Source organism: Lissotriton vulgaris, chromosome 5, assembly GCF_964263255.1.
Source record: "Lissotriton vulgaris chromosome 5, aLisVul1.2, whole genome shotgun sequence".
Taxonomy (NCBI): domain Eukaryota; kingdom Metazoa; phylum Chordata; class Amphibia; order Caudata; family Salamandridae; genus Lissotriton; species Lissotriton vulgaris.
In genome coordinates this window covers 476,990,099-477,016,162 of record NC_141693.1, presented here as the reverse complement: position 1 = coordinate 477,016,162, position 26,064 = coordinate 476,990,099, and the positions used below count along the sequence as shown (strand labels likewise).

The window sequence follows — 26,064 nt, the reverse complement described above, 5'->3', positions numbered from 1 at the left end:
TATGCCATCAAACAACCCAACAGAATCAACCACCGCTGTTCTGCTGTTTTATTGATTTTACCGCAGCATTCGACAAGGTCAACAGAAACTGGAAGAAACTGGTAAACTGGAAAATCCCTTCATCTCTCCCGACAGCCATTGTTTCTTTCTACTGTGACACCTGGGTGCAAGCGAAAACTAGGCCCTACATCTCTATCTGCTAAAATTCACACCAATGAGGGTTTGAAACAAGGATGCATGTTGGCACCTCTTCTTTTTAATCTGTATACAGTTGATTTGGGGAAAGCTATGGCGAACAGCTGCCTGGTTCTGCCCGCGTATTGCGTAGCCCCCTGCACATTGTTCACTATGCAGATGACATACTCATCGTGGACGACACTAAAGTGGGACTCCAACGTGCCTTGATTATCCTACACAACTACAGTGTAAATCATTTTCTTACCATTAATCCAGTTAAAACTGAAATTGTTGTATTCGGCAGGCACAAGCATAAAAAACAAGTTGAGTACTCCATGGGCCCTTTGTTCACCTCGACTTCCTCGAAGTACAAATACCTGGGGGACTGGTTCACAGAATCTGGGAAAGCTATTGCCCATAAAAACAACTCAGAGAAGAAAGCTACGTCCCTCACCTACGGTTTAATTAAACTTAGCAACAAGCTACAAAGTCCGTCAGCCGGAGGAATAAGGAAAGTTATCCAAGCATCCCTTCTCCTGGCACTCTCTTACAGACATCAAGCATTACCGGGTGCCTGCACTAAGTGTCTGGAGCAGGCTCAGTGTGTGGGCTATAAAAAGATTTTCCGACTACCAAAACATGTGCTTAGTACCAGACTTAGATTGGAATTTGAACTGGCCAAACAAGCCCTGACCATAGAGGCTGACTTCCTTAAATATTACATCCAAATTTTGAAGTCATCTGAAAAATCTTTATAGAACTGCCTCATACTTATACTTGAAAAAATCGGCTCCCCTTGGAATACTCAGCTCAAGAATGCACTTGTCACTCTAGAAACTAATCAATCTGCACTTGTCTTGCCCTGTATTTCCTATGCAACCTGGAAAAGGATCATTAATAGACAGGTGCAATCAGCCTCCTTCTAACAAGATCAAGCCCTATTAAAAACCTCTTTGTTCATGGCCCCATTAAATGCCTCATATCTGGGATCCAAACCGCAACTTTACTTGTCAGCTGCTCTCAACCCTAAAGTCAGAAGAGAGATCATGTTTATGTGACTGTTGGCTCTACCGATTGCGGATTTTAACCGGGCATGGGCCAAATATACACTTGGAGGAGCTTGTAGACTCTGTAATTACCATCATGAATCTTGGCTGCATCTCTTATGCTGCTGTCCCACCATAGCCCATGCAAGGAGAGTTCTCCTTAAGGAAATATACTTAAGAGAAGGAGTGAGTACCTGCTTGGAGGCCTCTGCCTCATGCCTTACTCAAAAAGCCCCCTCAACCCTGGCCCGCTGTGCTAGGTTTGTACAAACCCTCAGAGAAGCTTTTCAGCCTTGTCTTGGTACACCTCAATGCCCACAGAAAGTGCAAAAACTGATGCTGGACTACTTCAAATGTCAACTTTGCCCTGGTCCTTTTGCTGATGCAAAAACAAAACTATGAAACCACATCCTTATTCCAACTTAGCAATGCTATGGACGGAGCTCAGAGTACGCCAATAAGATTTATTCATTCGAACCTTACCTACTGAAAAATGGACGTCACTAACACGAACTATAAGCATTAGATTACCGCACAGAGTGCATGCACCTTACTGGAGAATTCACCCTTGGGCTAATCACATGCTGCTGAAAGGTGAGGGCTACAGAGCTGGAGAACTAAAAGGACAATACGCTGGGGGTATTGTTCGCATGGGCCGGCCTGGGAAACGTGTGTCTTCCTGGGCATTACCTGAAATTGCCCTACCTCTCTTGAACTTTGACGGAAGGGTCTGCGTAACGTTTTATCCAAAAACCCTTTAATTGGACATGAAAGCAATTGGAGTTTTTGTGGTTTTTTATTATCTTATTTGTTATGCAATGGTTTTAATTAATTCGTGCAAATAAATAAATAACATACTTTTATATAAACTGTTTTATTAATAATAATGATAACAATATTTATTATTTGGTGAGCTTGCTAGCACAGTTTTGAAGTTTAGAAGAGTTGAAATACTCGGATTGTTTCTTACTATCATCATTGGAGCACTTATTGTTCTTCTGCCCACAGTACAGTAGTTTTCGGGCAAAGTGGATTGTTTCACTTTGCAAGAATCTTGGTACCAGGAGCTACCAGGTTGTCTTTGGAATCCGAGTACTAGTACATACAGGCCCCATGTTTTTGTTGTGGCAAAATATCTTATGGCAATCTGGATAAGGCGCTCCAAGTGCCAATAAAATGTGGTAGCCATCACCTGAGTAACTAACGTAGGGAAGCCACCAAGTGGCATGCCCAGTAAACTGTTAGTTCACTGTGCGTTCAGCCCATGAAATAGTTTGCTCTGTTATAATATTTTAGATATTTTTTTATGATAACATCTGGACAGTTTTTATCTGTTTTGTGACTTTGTAAATTGTTTTTATTATTTCTACTTTGCTGATCTGTGTGATCAAAATAAAATATTTTGACTGATTGACTATTATCCAATGCAATGGAACACTAACTGTGGATCTTGCTTAATAAAAGGTTGAGTTAGTCCTGCTAGTATTGGAGCATGAGACCTGCAGGTCACACGATGTCACCATCAAGTGGTTAATTCACTGAGACATATTACCTTCTTTACATTTTATTTGATTCCACGAGGAGTAAGATTCACAGAGAATCCCATGCCTTGGGGTAATGGCACACACAAACTGTCAAGGTCAGGGCCAGACCGGCAGCCTCTTTGCTCCTTATAATTAAGCACAGCATGGGGGGATAAATTTAGGGACATATAAAAGGGGTCTTCCAATGAGGGAACAAAAAACGATGGGCCAGACTTATGAGAAATCGTAACTATGCGGCACCGCCAAAAACATGCACCTTCCCAGGGGAGGCGTAATGTTGACACAACAAGGAGAAATATCCCTACTTCTCCTTGTTTTTCTTTTTTGCATGTGTGGTGCATTCTGCAGCTCACATAAAAAGAGGAAAAAGCCTCTTGTGATTGTTTTTGTGCAGGAAGGTTTCCCTTCCAGCAAAAAAATATTAATTCCTGCAACGCAGGCCCCCTTGCATCATGGTGCGTAGGTGCCTGCGTTTGGGCACAGCAGCCCATTGTGCACCAATGCTGGGGAAAAGGACAGGAATTCGCCGTATCTGATAGATACCTACCTTTCCTTTTGACTTTGGAGCAGCCAAGCAGGAAGGCCTGCGGTGCTGACCTACGGCAAAAACTCTTTAATGAGGCCCTATTTTCTTTACGTAGTCCTACATTTTTAACAATCACTAATAATTGGCATTTCAGAATTTTACTTTGTTTGTGAGGTCAGCTTGGGTTTTGAGATCGGGCAAATCCTTTTTTGACTAAAGAAAAAATCTTGCTTCGGGAGTTTGCTTTTTTTAAATAAGTGTTTGTTTTGAGCTGCCCCTTTAAACATGTGCCTAACAGGAAAACCTTCAGTCCTGTAGAAGGCACAACCCTTCGCGATACGGATATCACCACCAGACAGGTTGGAATTTCTAAATAGGGCACAAAGTGGGTGGCAGAGACCAGGCCACCACCTAACCCCTCCCAGACCAGCAGACCATCCACTGGAATATAAATGATCTCCCTGCTGCTGAATATTGGAGCACTCTGACATTTAAGTTGATGCTCACAGTACCTTTTGAACATCTGATTGCCTTGTATTTCTAACAGGGAGCCTGGAGGCAAAACCAGACTTAGGCAGAGGAGATACTAATGTTATCCCCAGTGTAACGTAAAGTAGAACAGACATGGGGAGGTGAAGGATGAGAAGGGAAGTCTCATCTGGAACTTACGTAAGATCCCTTTGCAAGGGGAAAAATGCGTATAGTAATGGATGGGCTGGAAGGGAATATAAGGTGAAGGCATACAACTTTATGCAGTTTCGATAGAAAATATTTTGTGTCACTCCTGGATACAATTTATTGACCCTCCTGGCAATATCATATCAGACTGATGACCTTTTTTCTAATGCATAGCCCAAGGGTCAGACTCTGATGAGGTTGTAAATGTATTAGAAAATTACATATTTGGAGCCTAACGCGCTAACTCCAGGTCCATAGTTTGCGTTTTATTTGAATTCATCACTTGAGTTGTTCAGAATGGTTTCCTTTTTTTTTTTTTTTTGTAAGCATGGATTGGACTAAAGTTTTGCTGTGGGGTGCAAAAGTTATCAAACTGCATTGTGATGTTACATGACATCCGTGGTACCGGCAGGGTTGTGTGCTCTGTTGCAAAGTACAACTGATTGAATCAGAGGCCGCATTGGCAGCGACATCTTAGTGGCAGAATCATTTTTTACCTCTTAATGCTTTATGAGAAAAGATTGTCTTCTTCAATAAATCCAGAAATTTTTCTGAGAACTGCTTTTAATTCCACTTAAGGGTGACACCACCACCCAGGATCGCATTTGGATTGTTCACATTTCCATCACCTGTAATGTTAGGCTTTGATTGATTTTAGGTTTTAATAACTGCTGCTTATTCATTTTAATGGACCTTGATGATGTTATTTATTTTTTAACGGTTTGGCGATCTGCATGTTCATCCTGTATTTGGTTGTCTTGATCTAGGCACATTTTTATACTTTATAAATACACAAAAAAATAAAGAGAACAATAGCTCCTGCAGGGATCTGCAATAGACTAGATGTACCCCTCATTACCGGTTCTCAGTCATATCTACCCTGGGAATTTTGAAGAGTTCAGCCGCTGACACCTTTATTACGAGTTCAGTATTTTCAATCCCGCTGGAAGTAGGATTTACGGTCCAGATTGGGAATCACAAGCAATGCTGGATTTCCTTAGCCGGCATACCTGCATCTGGGAATCCAGAGTTAAACTTGGGACACATCTGCCAGGTCATACCTGGAGGACATTTTCCTCAGTAAAATGCCTGGCCATCCCTGGTATGAGTAACACTGGGCTTCCTAATAAGACCGTAACTCTGGCTAGCCATAATTATGGTTATGTCTGTGAAACAGGCAATTAGACAAAAACGCTAGTAAGACGTTTTAAAAAGAAAGATGTAAGAAGAAGGGAAAAATAGATGGGTTAGAAGTGCTTCCCTAGTACTGCAGTTGTCCCAGCTCATGACAGATTTCTATGAAAAAAATAAAGTTAGACACATTGTGAAGCTAAGTAGTCCCTACACTATGGATTCACACCATCTTTGCTATGAGGGGGATACTGGTAACTTCAAAGGTGGGGAAATATGTCCCCTTACAAGTTGATCCTTGAGGGTCCACTAAAAAATGAGGAATTACTGGAGGGGATTGGTAATTCAAATGAAATGTACAAGGCTAGTTATAATCATGTGTTACACCAATCATCCTATATTGCCAATCCCCACAATCACATCAAACATTTGCATAGCATTTGTACAACTCATAGGCCTATCCTCATACACATCCCACTAACTCCCTTGGCTCCTTAAACTACAGAACACATATTCAAAGTAATGCTCATTAGCACTCTCTCTGTGGTACTCCAAGCACAGGATGTTGCAGATCTCATCATCTAACAAAAGCTTGGCACCCTCTTCGCACATCACAAATCCCTGCACATCCTGAGTGTCCTTTTTCCTGCAGGCTACAGACTCCATCATGTAGGCTGCACACTTAAGAAGGGAGGAGGCATTGCTGTCATCCATAATTCTTCCTGGTCCTGCACCCCAGGCAAGCAAGTGACACAGATGGAGTTGATGACTCACTGAGTTTATGCTGGTCTTTAAACCTGTGAAGTGCTCCACTGCCCCATGGCTAGGTTTGTGAATTAGAAATACCAGTGCATACATACATATATACATACACACATACATACATGCATACATACAGTCCACAAGATGATTGGGAACGCCCGCTGCTTCCAAACAAAAGGGCGCGTCGACGCCTGGACCTCCCAGTCGAGGTCCAATTAATTCACCAGTACTTGCTATATTTCCAAAGAAAGCAGTAACGCCGTGTCTGTGCAAAATTACTTTAATGCCAGCTGTATAGTGCTAGACGCGTTTCGCCTGACCTGCAGACTTGGTCACTAGCACTATATATGCATACATATATACATACAAGTTATGGTCCAATTCTCACATTAATTCCTTGTTTTCTCCCAGACTTTCGCATGTATATTGCAGCTATTTTTATCCACTAACATCTCTATGGAAAGTAAAGAGCTCTGTGGTGCTTCTGCAGATCTCATAATTTCGAAAGGACCAATAACTGCTGAAATTACCACCCCCTATGGTGCTGGGATGTATGCTTGTAGTACTACTGCATCAGGTGTCCCACAGAGCAGAGAAAGATTTCAAAATATGTGAATACTAATGTCTATAAGACTGAAATGAGGCTCAAAGTATAAAAATACTGAAAAGATAAATACCCTTTGACATTCCTTACAAAACAAGAATTGGCAAAGCCAGTTGGTGAGGAGTTGGCCTCCAGCCCTTTTGCTTTGTCAATGCTTGCTATGCTTTGTCATGGTTTTTCCAAAACCATATTGTTGGGAAATATGCTGGACTCTCTTCAATCTAAAAAGAAAATTGTCTAAAGCCAAAAACATTTGCTTGGTCTAAAAAAAATAATTTGCGATAGCAGTACCTGGCCCCATTTTGTACGTGGATGTGCTCCATGTGAAAGCACAGAATGCCATCACTCACAGTGAAGTTTGTCAATGGCTGAAGTGGGCTGTCCCATTGCCCCATGCTATATGCTGTAGAGGAAAGAAGAAAAATGTGAATAGCGCAGTAACAGACCACTGGACAAAGAGGACTGGCTGAAAGCCCCTACAAGAAAACATGTTCTATACATGTTTTAGTAAAATCAAAATGCCTTAATTAAAGCCCGACTTAAAGAAAGGATCTTGACATTTCAGTATTTAAGATTGAATAAAGCAAATTACGCAGCAAAATTAGATTAACATTCATATTATTTCCAGATTCTGGAGCATTACAGAACAGAAACTGAATAAAAGAGATGAGCCTTCAAGCTTGAGAAATATGTTGTTAATATCTATCTATCTATCTATCTATCTATCTATCTATCTATCTATCTATCTATCTATCTATCTATCTATCTATCTATCTATCTATCTATCTATCTATCTATCTATCTATCTATCTATCTATCTATCTATCTATCTATCTATCTATCTATCTATCTATCTATCTATCTATCTATCTGTCTATCTGTCTATCTATCTATCTATCTGTCTATCTATCTGTCTATCTATCTATCTATCTATCTATCTATCTATCTATCTATCTATCTATCTATCAATATATATATATATATATGTGCATATAATGAGTTGGTAAAGAAACTTGACAAAAATTATGATGTTGTTGTTAAAAACTCTGATAAAGGTGGCAACCTGGTATTGTGGCCAAAAAAAGATTATGTTTTGGAAGCGCAAAGGCAGCTCAATGAGGCGAGCTGCTATACAAAATCTAACACTAGAGAGTATGAAAAAGCTAAAATAACACTTCAGAAACATTTGGCACAATGGAAAAGACAAGGCCTTATCTCTAATGAAGAATACAAATTAATGTACAATGAATTCCCGGTATTACCTGTACTATATCTATTCCCTAAATTACATAAAAATGTTTCCCCAGTCCCCGGTAAGCCAATAACTTTGGCTATTAATAGCTTAGGAGAGAATGTTGGCCAATATGTAGATTTCTTTTTACAAAGCTTGGTAAAAGACTTGCCAAGCTATGTAAAAGACACTGGTGATTTTCTCCAAAAAGTTGAAAGTCTAGTCTGGACTGATGATCTGTCCCTAATTTCTCTCGATATAGAATCTCTATATACGAGTATAGATCACACACAAGGATTGACAGCTGTGAAGCATTTTTTAGATAACGGGTCAAGTGAATTCTATGAGCATAATAAGGTGATTCTTGAGCTTATTAGTTGGTGCCAGAATAATACATTTTTCCTGTTTGAGAAAGATATCTTCAAACAGGTGAGGGGTGAAGCAATGGGGGCCTGCGTCTCCCCCAGCTATGCATGCTTGCATGTTGGCTGGTGGGAGGAGCAGGTCCTCAAGTCCATGCATCGGGCGCTCTTTGAATCCCATGTTATCACATACTTAAGGTACATTGATGATGTTTTCATATTATCGAAGGGAAGTGAAAATGAAGCATATGGCTTCATAGATGATATTAATAACAATTCCTTAAATCTTTAATTCACTTCCCATATTCATAAAAGTCAGATGGATTTTTCAGATGTAAGGCTCAATGATGGAAAAATTGAAAGTACGTTATACAGAAAACCAACTTCTGGTAACATTACATTACATGCAACAAGTTCACACCCTAAACACCTCATTGCTAGCATACAGTATGGAGAGATTCTAAGACTAAAACGTATATGCAGCAATGAGGTGGACTTTAATAAATATCAGTCTGCTTTGGTGAATAGATTGCAAGCCAGAGGGTACTCGGACAAAATAATTGGAGATGTTATAATGAAGGCTAATAGACGATCTAGAACAAGCCTCTTTGATAACCAAAACAATGAGGAACAAAATGTATCCTCGACAGCATTAAGAAATATGAATACCCCCAGACTGATCACCACATACAATAGGGAGGAACGTAAAATAAGATCCATCGTTAACAAACATTGGCCAATAGTACTCACAGACAATATTCTTCGAAATAAGCTGTCAGAAGCCCCTGTAATTACATTTAGAAGGGGGAGTAGTATGGGTACTATTCTAGATAAAACTTCACCAGAAACTAGGAAATCCGCCTCTTGGTTACAACCTGCAAAGAGATTCAGAAAATGTGTAACCTGAAGAGCATGCAAGTTTGGCCGCAACATGACTCATTATTCAACCCCTTTCGGTGAAATACCCATTCCTATTCAAGGCAATTACAATTTTGAAACCGAATATGCTGTGTATGTCCTGAGGTGCACCTGTGGCCTTAACTACCTTGGTAGTACGAAGCTGCAGGTGCACGTCAGGATATTGCAGTATATAAGGGCCATTCTCCACAGTGATCCAGTATATCCTGTGGCACAAGCGAGCTCATGCAAATTATATAAATTGCCTTTCTTATTATGTCATTAACGCCATCCCAAAATCTAGAAGAGGAGGCAATAGAGAACGCCAACTCAGGCAATTAGAAACAAAAATCATTCTTGAGTTCGATAGTAAATGGCATAACGGTTTAAATAATACAGAATACATGCATAACTTTTTATGAACATGATGTCGGTTCTCCTTTTGCATAGTTACCTTCTGTATATTTATGAATTGTGATGCATCCTGTAAATTATGACGAATTGTTATCCACTTTTTCCCTCATGATCTGATTTTAGTAGAACAATAAATATATTTTTTTATGCAAACTAATGCTTTTTATATGTCTTTTAATAGTACTCTGTCCAGTTGGGGACATTTTACTGTTAATAATATAATAGCTTTTAGAGGTTTGCACTATTAATATACTTTATCGGATCAAATTTGTATATATTTATATGTCTTTTTCTAAGCACTTTAAACTTGTAATTTTTGCACACCTTACACCAATTTGCACAAAAATCAAGAATTTTTTATATATAATTTTGCACATATACAGTTTAAATACATGGCCACACAAGGGATTTATCCTATGATATATTGTTTTGTTATGACTACTATTTTTATGCATTCTGTGGATGTATCCAGTTATTTAAATTGTTATCTGAAATGCGTCAGCAGATTTTTGCACATATTTATTAATTATTTATGTGTATATAATATGTGAAGTTTACATGGTTTAACCGCTTCCGTGCGGCGCGAATTCCCCGCCCATGTTGACTCCGCCTTGCGCGGGCGGAGTCATGACGGAACGGTTCCGTCATCAGCACAGCTCAACTGTCGCTGATGACGGAACCGTTCTGTCATCAGCATGGAAGGGGTTAATAATGAATGCTCATGGTTTTGTTTACAATTACAATACCGTGTAAAATGTAGTCTGTTTACTCTGACTATGGCCATGTGACCTGTGATGGTGGTCGAGGAGGTGTGTTCACTTTAGCAATAAAAATGAAGATGGCGTATATCCAGACTACACGTGAATAAGGGGTTGCAGCTCGAAACGTGTTGTGTTGGGTTTTAAATAAACTAAAGAACTTGCCTGATGTCCTGAGGGGTCTGTGCCTTCTTCCTCGCCGCCGCTGCTGCTGTGTGGGAATCGGGAGTGGTGGGAGCAGATGATTGCTGATATATATATATATATATATATATATATATATATATATATATATATATATATATATATATATATATATATATATATATCATAAATGCTAGGGAATGGAAGAGCAACTGCTATTGGGTCCTTCCAAAAGTCTAAAGGTATCCAAAATATTTGTTGTAGGAATAGTACCACCACCACAGTAGACTCAACGGTATTCTGGGAGTTCTCAATAAATTGGTACTGGTTAAAGACAAGGGGTTCAGATCCTAAAATACCTTATGTAATCCTCCAGAATTATTCCTTTAATAATTGGATAACCTAAGCACGGTTAAAAACGAAAATGTGGATAGTAGATGATAAGCAACGCATCTTCTAACCTTCATTTGTATTTGTATTGTATGTGTACAGTCAACATGTTTTGGCTTTTTCCTTGCCCTTAGGGGGTCATATGAGCTTCTTCAGGGCTTTGATGTATACTCCCTGTCAAACACACTCAGGCCATGCTGCTAGATAAGGCAAAGGCTCTCATACCTTAATCTACTTTTTTGTTTTTAAATATGTAAAAGCAAAACCTGTGATCATTGCAATGGGTATGCATGCAAGAACAGCAACCTGTTTACTTGTGGACACTGCAGATTTAAAAACAAACTGAAGAAAGTGCCATACATGCTGTGTGTGTGAGCATAACACAGCTAATCGGTGTACCTCCAAGACAAGCATTCATGTGTTAAATTCACTCGTTCTATATACGTTGCAATGGAAGCAGTGCTGGGGTGATACTGCTACCTCTCCAGCGGTGCACTGAAATATTCTATTAATCAAAAACAAAAACAAACAAAAAAAAGTGTGAACAATGTTTGTGTCAATAAGAAATGTGTCTTGAAACTTAAAGCAGGGCAAATCAGCCAAGTGTTATGGGACATTGTAATCTACTGTTCTTCAATGTCTTCTCTTTTTCAACATTAACATTAAGCCTATGTGCTGTTTGTTTCCTACTTAGGGGCTGAACAGAAAGGCCCTTTAAATAACATCCCATGCATAAATTCCTGTTTGTGCAAGGATCGCAATTGCAAGCGGTGGGAAGTTTATCGCACCCGGTAATTACGAGGTGCAACAAGGGTCACATCCTTGGTTACATTTCTGAAGGTCAAACCTGTTAGAATTTAACAAGGGGAAATGGCCATCTATTTAATGGGCAGGGTTGCCGCCTGGTTGTGTCTTTTTATACTGACCTGGTCTATATTTCTAATTCCAGGTCATTAAAAGTATTGGGAAAAGCAGTGAAATCAGGTATTTTTCCTTTCTGAAAACATAAACCTGAAACAGCAAGTACATAAAGAAATCAGTTTTAAAGTATTTGTGAGAGGTCTAAATCAAGATTAATTATTAGTGCAAACAGATTGACAAGTGCATGTTACGGAGAATCCTGACAATGTTACTTTTTTTTCTTCTACTATAAAAAATAGATCTTTTCCTAAAAACTTGCGATTTTATTGAAGAAGGTAAGTATTCAATTCAAAATTAGCATTACAATAGCGAAGAACTTTCACCCATTTCGATGTTTTGTTCCTTCAGTTTTACCCTCCAAATCACCTTCCCTCTTCTCCACTGCTTTCCTCCAAAGAGGTCCCACGAGGTTCACCGAGCGAGGCCCCTCAGTGAAGTTATCAAATGCTTGCATCTTCTTTGGCCTTATAATCTGACATTTTATAATGTCTATGATTGACTTTAATTCAAAACATTACAGCAGTCCCTGCATACAGATAGGGACAGGAGCCTCCTTCCTCACCTTTTTAATTATGTGGTGCACATTTTGATGCCACCAGGGGATCTTATCACTATTGCGACAGATGATCACTGATGAAAGCCCTCTACAGAGAAAGTGTGAGAACTTCCTGAGATGAAGGAAAAGCTTGAGAGGCCATGGAGTCGTCTTTAGACATAAAACAAGATTTTGCTAATTTAATTTTAGAGCTTAATCGGCGTCTTACACGTGGCTGGGCTTGGAAAGTTCAAATTTTCCCTTTCTGCAAGAGGGACCTTTTACAATACATTAAAAGTCATAAACTTTCGAGAACATTTTTAGTGGAAGACAGATACCATCATTTGGAAAGAAAATTCCCTCATTTAATTCTACTTCTAACAACAATGACCAGGTTGCATTTTTTGTATTGTGTGTTTCGCAATAGGGCCGGGGTTCAAATCATCTGCATCCTCCTGTATTCTGATGGATGCATACCAGATGGTTATACAATTACATATTAGGGCAGAACCCACAAAATCGTTTGCACACTCCGAGTCATACACAAATCAGACCTGGCACTCACAAAAATGAAATCATCCTCCTAAGCCACTGCTGGAGGCTTCTAAACATATTTAGCCATCACATCCTCCTTAGACCTCACTCATTGTGGTCTAGTGACATAAACACTTCTTCTCAGACTACTTCTCAATCAATAAAACAAACTGGATTTGTATAGCCTGACTAATCAAATTCAAATTCAGAAAACTTTATTCGGTTTAAAAACAAAAACCATAAAAGTTATACAGTTATTAGCCCGACTAATCACCGATGAGGATATCCAGGTGCTGAGAGTGCTACTGCAGGGGGCTTAGTTGAACAGAGTCCTTTTCTGAATTCCAGGAGAGAGGATGAGGTCCGTGGGTGAAGTTGGAGGTTATTCTAGGACTTCACAGTGAGGTAGAAGAAGGAGCGCCCTCCACTGTTGCTGCGACGAAGGCGGGGTGTGTGGGCGCAGCAGAGGGTAGCAGAGCGTAGGTTTCTGGAGGGAAGGTGGAAGTTCAGTCGCTGGTAGATGTAAGCAGGTGCCTGTTTTTTAGATTTTCAAGGATCAAGCTTGAACGCAGTCCCCCACTACCCATAATTATGCAGTCGAGGATCCTGCATTTGGGAACATCACAGAGGTCAGCACATCCAAAGTGCAATGTATAAGCCTCACCCTGGGAGAACCACCTTCGTGATCGTGGTGTCTCACCTGCCAAGTAAGTATAAGGCGGCCCCTGGTTGTGGAGGGCTTTGAAGGTGTACATCTAATCTGGCATCTCCTTTGAATGGGGAGCAAGTGGAGCTTCATGAGGGGGGGCGTTTAGGTCCATTTAGGGAGGTCTAAGATTAGCCTGGCAGCTGAGTTCTGAATTGTGTGCAGTTTCTCGAGGAGGTGTGAGGTGATTCCTATGTAGAATGCCTTGCTGTAGTCCCATCAGCTGCTGATAAAGGCTTGTGTGACGGTTCATCTGGTGTTGATGGAGATCCACTTGAAGATTTTGCATAGCATACAGAGGGGGAGGAAGCAGGCAGTAGAAACTGCATTGATCTCTCTTTTATGGTGAGCTTACCATCCAGGATGATGCCAAGGTTGTGAGTGTGGTCTGTTGGAGTGGGGGAGGGTCCTAGTTTGGGAGACCACAAAGCATTGTTCCATGGGTAGATGGTGTTCCCAAAGATCAGCACTTCAGTCTTGTCTGTGTTGAGTTTAAGGCAGTTGTCTCTTATCCAGTCGGCGATGTTCGTCATCCACCTGTGGAAGTTGATTGGTGTGGCGGAGGGGAAGAGGGTGAGTTGGCTATTGCTGGCGTAGAATAAGATGTTCAGTCCATGTGATCTGTTGACGTTGGCCAAGAGAGTCATGTATCTGTTGAACATGGTAGGGCTGAGGGACGAATCTTGAGAGACGCTGCAAGTGGTGTTCTTAGGTTCCAAGGTGAATGGAAGAAGGAGATTCTCTTTGTTCTACTGGTGAGAACGGAGGCGATCCACTTGATGGTATCTCCTTGGATTTCATTGTCGGGGAGCCTTTTGATCAGGGTGTGGTGAGATACTCTGTCGAAGGATGCTGAGCGGTCGAGGAGGATCAGGGCCGCCATCTTTCCTTGGTCCAGGACGGATCTGACATCTTCTGTGGCTGCAATCAGGGCAGTTTTGGTGCTGGGAAATCCAGATTAGGAGATGTCCAGAAGATATTTGTTCTCCAAGTGTTGTGTGAGTTGGTGGTTGATGGCCTTGTCCAGGACTTTGGCTGGAAAAAGCAGCAGCAAGAGGGGACTGTAGTTCTTGAATTCACTAGTTTGGGCAGATTGTTTCTTGTGAAGGGACTTGACTTCTGCGTGTTTCCATTCGTCAGATAAGGTGGCTTTGGTGATGGATGCATTGAAGATGACGGTGAGCTCTCTACTTAGCGCCTTACTCCTGAGGTTGAAGATGTGGTGTAGGCAGGGGTCAGTGGGAGCTACTGAGTGGACAGAGTTCATGATGGCTGTGGAATTTTGCATGATGAGCTGGTCACAGGTGGTGAGCAGGTGGTTGTGCTCCTCATAATAGGGGAAGAGATGGCTGAGGATGTCAGCAGGTTGGGGATCAAAGTTCCTTAGATGGTGGAGAACTTGTCGTGGAAGAAGTTTGCCGAGGTGTTGCAGAGTTCTTGGGAAGGGGTGAGGCCATTTTCAGTGGCCGAGGGGCTGGAGAACACTTTGACAATGTTGAAGAATTCCTTGCTGTGGTTGGAGCTTCCTTCAATGCGGTCAGCCAGGATGTTTATTTTCATCTTATTCTGGAATTGGTGATATTGGTTGAGTGCTGTTTTGAATGTGGTTCAGTTTGTGGGCTCCGTTCTGGTGTACCATTTTCCTTTTCAAGGTGTCTTCAGGTGCATTTCATGGTTCTTAGTTCTGTGGTGTATCAGCTGGCTTGCTAGGAGGACCTCTTGAACTTGGTGAGTTTGCTGGGGATGACTCTAAGAGTGCAGTCTTTGATCCAGACATAGAAAGCCTGTTCTAGGTTGGTTGTGGAATGAGGGCAGGAGGTGTTGAGGGCATCGGTCCATTGGCTCTCTGAGACCATGTTCCAGCTGGCATGTGAAGTGCTTGGTGGCTTGGGGGCAGTGTTTAGGGAACCAGAGATGGTAAGGTGGATGATGGCATGGCCTATCCAGGGGAGCTCGGTGACATGGCTATACTGCACTCTGACCGTGAAGATAGGATTGGCTCTGTGTCCTGTTATGTGTGTGGGGATGGTGACAAGTTGGGTAAGGCCGATGTTGCTCATGTTTTCGAGGAGATTGGCGGTGTTGGTGTTGTTGGGGTTGTCGAGGTGGAAATTGAGATTGCAGAGGAAGATGTAGTTTTCGGTGTTGATAGTGAGAGCAGCATTTAAGTTGGGAATGGCACTGCAGTATCTGGGGTGAGGTTTTGGGGTCTATAGGCGAGGGTACCTCTGATGAAGATTTTGCCATCTGTTCAGAGTTAGAAGTTGAATATATACCTTTGCAACGCGGATTTTACTCTGCAATACAATCACAACACGGTTGTTACAACGACTGTGTTGTAACCATGCAATGCCATTACTACACAAGTCATTACATCGGCTTGCAGTAGATGGCACTGTAACATTAGAAATGTATAATTATACAATTCCTTATTTTAAAGCGTCAACTACTGCAAGTCAATGTAATGACTTGCGTAGTAATGGCACTGCGTGGTTACAATGCGGTAGTTGTAACGACGGTGTTGTGATTGTATTGCGGAGTAAAATTCATGATCTAAAGGTTGTTTCCCTTGGAAGTTGCCTGATCGGGATGGCGTAGTCTGTGGTGGTGGTACAGTGGATGATGGCGATTCCACCTCTGTGCTTGTGGATCTGGTCTCTGTGAGAAATCTTGTTGCGTCCAGGCATAGCTGAGGCAATGTCTAGCATGGATGAGCAATAATGGGCTTGCCTTTGGCAGGCCTTCGGTGCGCCGGAAATGGGCTTGCTGGGTGCGTCCACTGCATGTCTCAGTTGGGGCCTTCATAAGTAGTCCCAGGAGGTGGGAGGGGGTGGCAGGAGGCGGGAAGCAGTAGGAAAGGACTGTAAGAAAAATGGCGTGAGCATCACAGAACACCACGATAACAGCAACAGAAAGTTAACAACAGCAGCCGAAGCACAATACAATACAAAAAAGTTAGCAACAGCAGCAGAACAACAGAATAAGAATGCAAGAGAAAATGTTACAGCATGATGGCTAGACTGTCAGAGTCAAGTAACAAACGGATGCTACTGCAGCAGCAGGGGAGCAGCCATGCAAACCAAGAGGTTGAGGAGCCGCTCACTAGAGCCATGCTTTGGCCTCCATAAGTAGTCCTAGGTGATGGGAGGGGCTGCAGAAGACAGGAAGCGGTAGGGAAGGAGCGGGAAAAAAATGTCTGGGGGGGTGAAGCACAGAACCTCACAATAACAGGAACAGAAATTTAACAAAAGCCCAACAAAGTACAAAATAAGTTAGCAATAGCAGCAGAACAAAAGAATAAAAACAAAAGAGAAAAAGGTACAGCACGATTGATGGACTGGAAGAGTCAAGTAACAAACAGGTGATACCGCAGCAGCGGGGGAGCAGTCACTCCGCTCAAGAGGTGGCATTAGCACATTAATGTTGAATTAATGTTGGATTACAATACAAAAACTAACATCGGCCTTGTAAATTCTCTCTTCAGGAAGTCCCTTTCTACCAAACCCTAAAGCATGGTCAAATCTTACCTTTCCTCTGGAATCTAAACCATGATCATGATGGGCTCAAATGGCTGTCCATCACCTACATCCTTTTCCTAGGCAAAATCCTAGAAAGGTTTGACACCACCCAACCATGGACATGTCAGTTGCCAACATGTTCTTTAGACTTGCCAGTTTGGTTTCTGCCCAGCCAGCAGTACTGAAACCATCCAGGTACTCTATTAGACCCTAAGGATCAGTACAATGAAGTTTCCAGTCTAATAGTGATCCTAGAACTTTCAGCGGTCTTTGACATGGATGACAATAGTAATGTCAGCATATACTTCTTGAAACAAGAACAATTACCCAGAGCATCCATATACATGACACTTGGCTCTCCAAGGAAAGTCACACTTAACATCAAACATTTCTTACCTTGCCCACCTTTTAACACTTTCTCAACCACACATGCTGGCCCTGGCCAGTCAGTAAGCACTGTGAGCACACACTAATGACAGAAGAGTGGTATACAAATAACAAATACAATAATGTTGCCTCTCTCCATGTAGAAGGACATCTGCAAAAATATCCTGACCTTGCTCACCACCTTTTTCTCCTAGATGCAAGGGTTAATCTGAATGGATAACTTCATGTCCAACACGTTCCCCTACCACATACTTTATCCCTTGGGTCTCAAGCTTGGCAACATGTTGCTCAGCTTCTAATTTAAACTTATAGCAACATATACAAACCAGGTCTAAACTGGGGTGGCATGGTGTGCAAAAGAATGATGGATTAAACCCAGATCTCTTGACTGGGGGTGAATGTTCTGATTTGTTCTGCATTCTGTCCATCAATTGTGTGTCTTGTGCTGAACCCTTCTCAACCAGCACAACATTACCCGACCCAGCATTTAACTTATACAGCTGTATCTCACATTTTCATTGTCTGGTGACACTGGTCATGTCTTGTTGACTCTATTCAAACATTGAGGTCTACTGTGTTTCTTTCACTCCTAACTCAATTAAGACCAATTTCAAATTGATAAACATTATGCCCCCCCCCTTTACCAAAAAATGCTTGGATCTCATCCCTCTTGCTTCTTAAGCATGTTACTGCTCCTCCGGTCTCATCTGATTCACACTATACAGAAAATATAGAGTAATGTATCTTCTAGGTTCATTAAGGCTGGGAAGATTTCAATATCGGCTTCCACCTGCTGTTGTGAGCAGTTCTGTACCAGTCACCTTTATGGTGCACGATGTTCTGTAAAAGAGCTGATTGGTGCATCAGTTACAGCATTTCCAGAGAAGGACTGGCCACAAATCTCCTTGGTTTCCTGAAAATTATATTTTTTTCTACCTGCTTCCTGTTTGATGAAACAGAATCCTATAATACTACATCACACTCAAAGTTGATCCAGAGCTACCAGAGAATTCCAAACAGCAGTTCTAACAATTGTATCACCTTTTCCAATTAATACATAGGATAGTGCGTTCCTGCCACCCTACGGGTAAACTTTATTCTTCACATTAAACTGTAAGATATTTATTTGGAACCCTGTGATTATAAATGTGCAAAGATGTCTACCCTATTGGATCACAACTTTCTGTAATTTGTTAAAAATCAACTCGACATGTACAAGTGTGTAGCCCCTATACTTTTATATATATGTTGGTGTCACCAAGGATAGCAGAGAGGGCAGGTGATGCTAAACAGCCATCCATCCTAACCCTGTTAGTAGCCATGGGTCAGACAGACCGAATTGGCAGTCCTGGAGGCCTCCACCCAAAACCGGATCAACTCATCCAGGATGAACCCTGTTTGGTCTCTGGAGCACCCTGTCTAACTGACCCGCATTGCGAAGTCAACCTCTGTTGCGGGTAAAACGCAGGCACCGCTGCAGCGTTACTGATTTCCTTTATCCATTTCTTGCTCCAGGACAACCAGGAGATTTTTGTTTTAATACATGCTTAGCTGTTGCAAGTGGGATGCACATTCTTGACATGTGTCCCATTATTCAATGGCAAAAATATAAATGAATAAACCCATTTTAAAAAGCATAAAATTAGCCATAAAATGATATAAAAATAAATAAATAAATTAGCTTCATGTACAGCAACACTTAATAATCTATGTTTCATAATAGTTTTGCATACATGTACATAAAGGACGTTATGTAATGCAACTTTATATCTCTTAATTATTTTCTATATAGAAGTATACCTTTTAATGTAGTTATGTATCTATATATGCATTCCTTTACTCCCCTGTAAAAAAATAAGAAACCCCTCAGTTCTCTTCAACTCAGTTCTCTATATCTCATCCTGTACCTCTTTCGATATATCCTCTACCTCCATTCTGTGAGGCATCCCAAACCTCATTTTACTACTGTGATCTCTATGATAAATAATCCTTGGTTGACTGTTCCCGCCTCTATCCCTCCTTTGACTCATCCATACCTCGTTTTATTATTATGAACTTCCAAATAAAAACTTCTGGACCTTTCCCTCCTCTATCCCTCCTTTATCCTATTCAATCCAACTATCAGACTCACATGTCCACCGCCTCAGTTAACAACGTACATCTCCGTTTACTAATCCACCAAAAATCCACTTTGGATTCCAGAGTAGCGTGCGACTCCTCGAAAAGTATTTCAACACCTTGTGATGGGGTAGTAAGCGCTTGATAAATACAATTACATTTACAATATTCTCTCCAACTAGGTCATCGTCCTGCTGCTCTCCATTGACCTTAGGTAATTGAAATAGTCAAGCGGAGCACTTTGGTCATTTTGGATCTTTCAGCATTGTCTTATTGCAGAAATGGAAATAAATAGATGTACGCCTGAGTGATGCAATAATTAACATTTGATTAGAGTATTATTGCAAATAATTCTGCAGTGGAGAGCATCAGTGTTTTTAACCCCTTCGATGCTGATGACGAGCTGAGCTCGTCATCAGCCACGGGGGGCGTGTGCAGATGACGAGCTGAGCTCGTCATCTAACGCGGCTTTTCGAAAAAAGCCGCGTAGCGCAAAAATCACCGCAGCAGCAATGCGGTTAATATAAGCTGACCATTTGTCAAAAGTCACTGAAATGTGCATGCACCTATTGCAGCATAGTTAATGTTCATTACACTGGTTGTTTTTAGACACATCAGCCATAAAGCCTGGGCACCTAATGCCATCAAATGTAACAGCAAGCTTTGTTTTGTTTTAAAGTGTAGGTCATCTGTACCTCACACCTATGTACACAAAAGGTTGGACCTGGAACCAGAAATACGGTTTTTGTAGTGACAATTGTCAATTACATGAAGTGAATGCCATTCAGAGGCTATAAATGTGGTGAGCAAATAGGTGCGTTTGGAGTTGGTTTTGCTAATGTGGTGAAGACCCACAAAGTTACAAGCAATTTGTAAAAAAGTAGGTTATTACTTGTGAAGGATGCAGATCCTTCACAAGTAATATGTCCACAACCTTTGATCTACTGGGAACAAAGTAACCTGTTATTGTACTGGGGTCTCTCAGGGGAGAGAAACAGAACACTCCAAGGCCTATTTAGGAGAGGTGGGTGTGGGCTGGCACCAAGTTGGTCACCACGCAATGAAAAACACCCACTTAACCGTTGAACTGCGATGGAACGTCCAGCTCCAGTGCTAGACATTCCATTGCGCAGGTGCAGTTCGAACGTTCAATGGCCGACGGCAGCACTACGGAGGTAGTGGTGCCGTCGGCCGGCGAACGTGCGCAGCACTTAAGGGGTTAATAAATGTCTCAATGCTAAGTCAGTGCTTTTACTTAGAAAAAGGCATATGTATGTTATCACCCCCACACTACACAATTCTGTGCATTCATTTACAAATATATACATGATGGGAGGTGGAACTACATAGGGTGAGACCCTCCTAACAGTTCACAGCCCTAGCAAGCCTTAAGCCCTAGGATCATTATACCTCCACACAAACATTAGACACAACGTAAGAGGCTGTAAGAGGTCTAAAAAATTAAATAAAAGGGGAAGCATTTATTTGCAGGTTAATAAATGCTTTTCTGATTATTCAACATTTATTTCTGAATATTAGTGCTCAGCAACTAGACAGCAGTACCTTCTGCTGTTCATCAAGGGGGCAACATGTAAAGGTAAACAGGGCCGCAAGCGGCCCTCGGGCTGTACTTTGAGTAGCACTGCCTTAAGATAATTATAGCTCGCTCCCTTGTCATGGACAGCTTTCTCATCAATGATTTTACAGCAGATGTTGCAGTGATATTATCAATGATGTCATAGAAGATGTCACAAGTGATGTAATAAGTGGGGTAAATAGAAGTGCATGGCAAGGGCGCGATTTATAGTTACTTTCAGTGAATTTCTCAGGTATTTTTCAATCGCAAAGTAATATTTAATTACCACATGTTAATCTAACAGTGTACGCAGCCCCTCACCCAAGGCCCATTTCGGCCCCAAATACCCAATTTCTCAGGCCTGGCACATTTTTTGTGGGAAGGGCGTACATATGTGTCCTCCCTAGGCCAATGTTGGCCCCAGGGACACCATCCACACGGCCAGATGCATTTTGTTAGGTGAGGGGTGTATGTGGCCCTGCTCCCCAGGCTGTTTTTGGCCCTGAGGCCCATCCTCACGGGGCCCACCACTGGAGTTATGGGGTAACGGCATACAGCCTCCCTCTCTTGTCCGATTTTGGACCCGGGAACCCCATCTCCTGGGGCCTGGCCATATTTTAAAGGCAGAGGAGGACATACAGCCTCCCTCCCCGGGCCAGTTCGCCCCAGGGGACCCCATCCCCCTGGGTCCAACAGCTTTTTAAATGGGGAGGGGAGAACGCAGCCCCCCTCCCAGGGCCAATATTGGCACTGCGGACCCCATCTCTATGGCGGCCTTACCCATTACTAAAAGGAGAGTGGAGCAAATGCGGTCGCAAAACAATGGTACATGCCATTTGGACTCACTGCACGCCCCTTCCTAATAGCAAGTCGCAAACCCTATTTTGCGAGTCGGTAATTCGTTACCAACTCACAAAATTTGGGTTTGCACATGGGCCAGATCAATTTTGTGGTCGCAAATGGCCAATCTGGCCCGTAGTGATTTTTCTCTAAAGGATAGAGGGGCATGCTTTATTCTTTAGATTAAACTAAAAACAAATTCACATGAACAAACATCACATTTTCACAGCAAAGACGATAACTCTTATAACTTCTTTTATCTATAGGCATTTACAAAGAAAACCTTTGTATCTCAAGTTGATGATGTTAGGAGAGTGCCGTTAACCTGCAGACCAACTACAGGTCTTAGTTCTAGTGACGAAGAAAGTCAGAAACATGGTCTAATAAAGTGATCACTATGTATAGAGATAATATTCTTAACTTTGTTCAATTGGCAAAAAATCCACGATCGCTACAGGAAAGAAATGACTTTCACAGCTTTCCATGAATATGCAGAAGCATAAATATTTATGCGTTGAGAACTGCTACAGGTGTTCATTCAATTGAAATGTGTAATGCATGTGTGCACTTGCTAACTTTTTTCTGTTTTCTTTCCACAAATAAAAAAAAAATCCCCAGAGAGTTACCCATTTCCTTACACCCAGGGCTCAATTTATTAAATAAATAACTAAAATAAATAAATAACCAAATAAATCTGTACAGAGTTTTTCTTAGGAGCTGGCAAGTCCGAATACCGGCGTTGCCAAATACCAAGCTTCCTTTTGATTCTGCCACATGCCACTTCCTTCTGCAACTTACAACTGCTGTCTTTTTATCTCAGTCTTGCAGTGTTTTTTTTATTCCAGGGCCCTTCCTTTGTCACCTTTCTTCTATATTTCTCTTTTTCAGACTTTCTTCCTTTTCTGCATTCCTCTCTCTTGCAATGGGTCAAAGCCCAATGTTGAAAATATAGTCTCAGTCCCCAGAAATTAGTTTGGGTGGCTCCACTGGCTGCCAAAGGCACGAATTAAGCACTGCTTACATCCCACAAGTCAAGGAGGTGAACCCTCAATCAAGCAATCAAGGGATTGTAGAGCATGGCTACTCACCCGTGAGGGTCTCAAGGCGCAGACCAGGCTTTTTCATACCACAAAAATAGGTTTACTTAAACTTCCCTAGCATTATTAAGACTCTTATGATTTGAGCATGACAAAGTACTAGCAATATTTATGTACACGTACAAAATGTTTGTGGCTGTTTGTTGGGACAAGAAGTCTTCTGCATGTCTCTGGAGAGAGTGCTTTCCCTGCATTATGCTGATCTTCCGACAAGTAATGTAGAAGCTACTGTAGGGTGTCTGGATCCCTATCTCTGTGAGCTTGACAATCATACATGTCCACTGAGGTTCTCTCAGTTTACATGGATTAAGGCCCTAGAGTATGGCTGTCAGGTAGAGGGGGGGCATGCATAGTGCACCCCTATTTCACAGAAAGCGACTACTGCTCTCTCTCTATACAGGCTGTGATAGACTGACAGAGGTGGCAGCAACACTTCTATAACCAGGGATACCTGCATCCCTGTATTCTAAGAATGGTGGATGACTAGCCATCCTGCTGATCAAGTCTTTGCAGTCTCTCTTGCCTGTGGTGCTGTTGCCTTTGTCTACCTGATGTGTGTTTGAGAGCCCGTGCGTGTACTGGGGAAGGATGGTGAGTTGATCCATTGTGTGTAATGTGAGTTGTTCTGCTGGACATTCCAGCTCCCATGTAATCCTCCCAATTCCTTGGACAGGCACGTTGAACTGGGGGTAGACACTCACTCTTATCTGTGTTTAGCTGTCCTAACCCTACTAGGAGCGACCCTTTCTGTTGGGAGATGGTCAAGCCCCCCCCCCCAGGTCTGGAGTTAATTAAAATTCCTCTCTGGGAAATAGCCCCAGCTGGTACAAGGGAAGACAATAGACCATCCTTTGTATGCTTTGGACACACAGTGGACATGTGATGAATGTGCCTTGTGATTGGAGGGGCACACAGTATTCAAGTAGCAGGCCCTCTGATTGACTCAGCCTGTCAATCAGAGGTGATAAAAGTCTGACCTTCGTGGTCAGTTGTGGTACAAGACTGGTCAATGATTCTGAAGAGGTGACCCTAATCTGAGGAAGCTATTTATGGCCTGCGGCGCAAAGGCAAGATAAGAGGCTAGCTCACCGAATCTCTACACACCCCTGGATGGGGGTTAACTTGAGGAAGTTTTCTCTGTGATGGATGGATTCGGCTGCAAAGGAGTTTGCCAGTTTGACAAGAAAGCAGCGGCTTTGGCCAGAGTACCAGCTGTTCCTGTGAGGCTTGTGGAGCTGGACAGACAGCTGCTTAATATAAGGAAGCTTGCAGCACATCAACGGAGGCAGTGGGGGGAGCTTGATCCCAGTCCTTTAAGGTGCGATCACTTTGCCCAGACCCCTCCCCTGTGCTCTGGGAGCCTGTTTTGAACTTCCGGTTAATATCTGTAACTGGTGAAGTGTGTTCGGTGTTTTAAGCCCCCCACCTTTCTTTTTGTGATATCTGGAGGTATCAGTGGGTACTGGCAATCTGGCCAGCCACTACCCTCTTACAGTTAGCCAGTGGCTCCTGTACTAGTGGGACTCCAGTAAACTGTGCCAAGACTTCAAGCACCTGTGATCAGATCCCTGACGCCACTAGAGCTGTGTCCTCACTCCGGATGTCAGGGCTTTTCTGTTTCTTTGAGTAGTGTGGTTATGGGGCTGATCAAAAACGTTTGACTTGCACACCAAGGGCTCGATTCACAAAGGTAAAGTTAGACAAAAGTCTAACTTTCTGACTTTCAGTATTCACAACGGGCATTTACTACTCGTAAATGCCCTTGGTGAAAACCGAAAGTCGTAAAGCTAGACTTTCTACTAACTTTACCTTTGTGAATCGTCCCCAATTGCTGGCACTACCTCATTTCAACACAAGGATTGGTATAATGACTCTAGTGAATGAGAACAACCCTGTGCAACATGGTCTGTAATAAGCAATGATAGTTGTGTGTCTACATGTTAACTGTCTTTTATAGTGCTTAGCGTTTAGGCGCTATAATACTGTCTGGGGTCAGAACTCTAACCCAGAGGCTTGTAGAGACATCAGGTTTTTACTGTTTACCCTAGTTTTATGTGTAGTATATTTCTGTTGTGCATATTAAAGTACTTTTCTTTTTATAAAAAGTAAAGCACTGACTGGACATTGATTTTATCAGCTTTTAGTATGGCGTGCACTGTATTCTGACTTCTAATCCCACCTCACCTCCTTGAGTAAGCCTTGGGCTGTTCTGTCTTGCTACCTGAGAGAGTCAAGTGCGGCAGAGGAGTACTTGGTTATCTAGTAATGGGTCCATTTGTACTGATACACCAAGATACCAACAGGGTACTCTCCAGTTGATGCGATTGGAGGTCAGTAACCACTGAGTGCGTTGGTGTCCAGGAAGCAGTGTCTAACAGTGCTTGACAGCTTTTGCAAATGTCTTCACCCTGGCACCTCAGTTACCAAGACATCATATGAGATTTCCTAACTTCTAAAATTATAGCACAATGGGATAATTTGAAATGCGAGGCAATCCATTTTCAGGGGTAAACTCATGTTTTAACTAACAAAGTTGTATTTGTGTTTTTTGTGTACCTACAGCCCTTACTTGGATCTGAGCCATGTTGCTGCTAAGGCCAGGTCCTGCCATTATTGTCTACCATGGAGGCTGGCAGTAATTGCCATTACTTACAGAGGTAGACAGGACAGCATGAGCGACTGACAAGTACAGCCAGACAAGACATGGTGTGGCTGATGTCCAGTTCCATGAGAAAGGCCTGCATGGCTTTCCACGATATGGCAATAAATGCATAGTAAGCTGACGTGGTGATACCTATGGATTTCTGGCCCCCAGGGAGTGATACAGGAGGAGAGGGCATCTTTCCAGTTCAGAGTTGACAGCTTATACTAAACCATAACACCCTTCTTCCTCCTTGCCAGCCTATGTGAAATCAGACGGTGAGCACTGTTACCCGAATCTTCCGTGGCGGGTAGATCTCTTGTATGGTGGAGATGTAGCTACTAGGGCTGAACTGGGGATGCAAACCAGCCCTGGCAATTACGTTCCGCCCACCGGTGGGGGAGAGGGGGTGGGGTATGGGGGGGGGCTTTGGCCTTTCAGGGGGGTGCTGGTAGAAAACACTGCTGCTGCGCTTCTCTCACAGGGGCGAGCACTGCTGCAAAATCGACCCCCACTAACAAAATCAC

General features: G+C 42.3%; 1 protein-coding gene and 1 non-coding gene across 2 annotated transcripts in view; one reads left to right on the top strand and one right to left on the bottom strand.

Moving 5' to 3' along the window:
• EPHA8 (EPH receptor A8) overlaps positions 1 to 26,064 on the top strand; it is a 1,186,163-nt gene that overhangs the window by 443,655 nt on the left and 716,444 nt on the right. The window lies entirely within an intron of this gene.
• On the bottom strand, positions 13,206 to 13,369 carry LOC147711115 (U1 spliceosomal RNA). Its single transcript, XR_015296298.1, has one exon. It is a non-coding gene; the product is annotated as a U1 spliceosomal RNA (small nuclear RNA).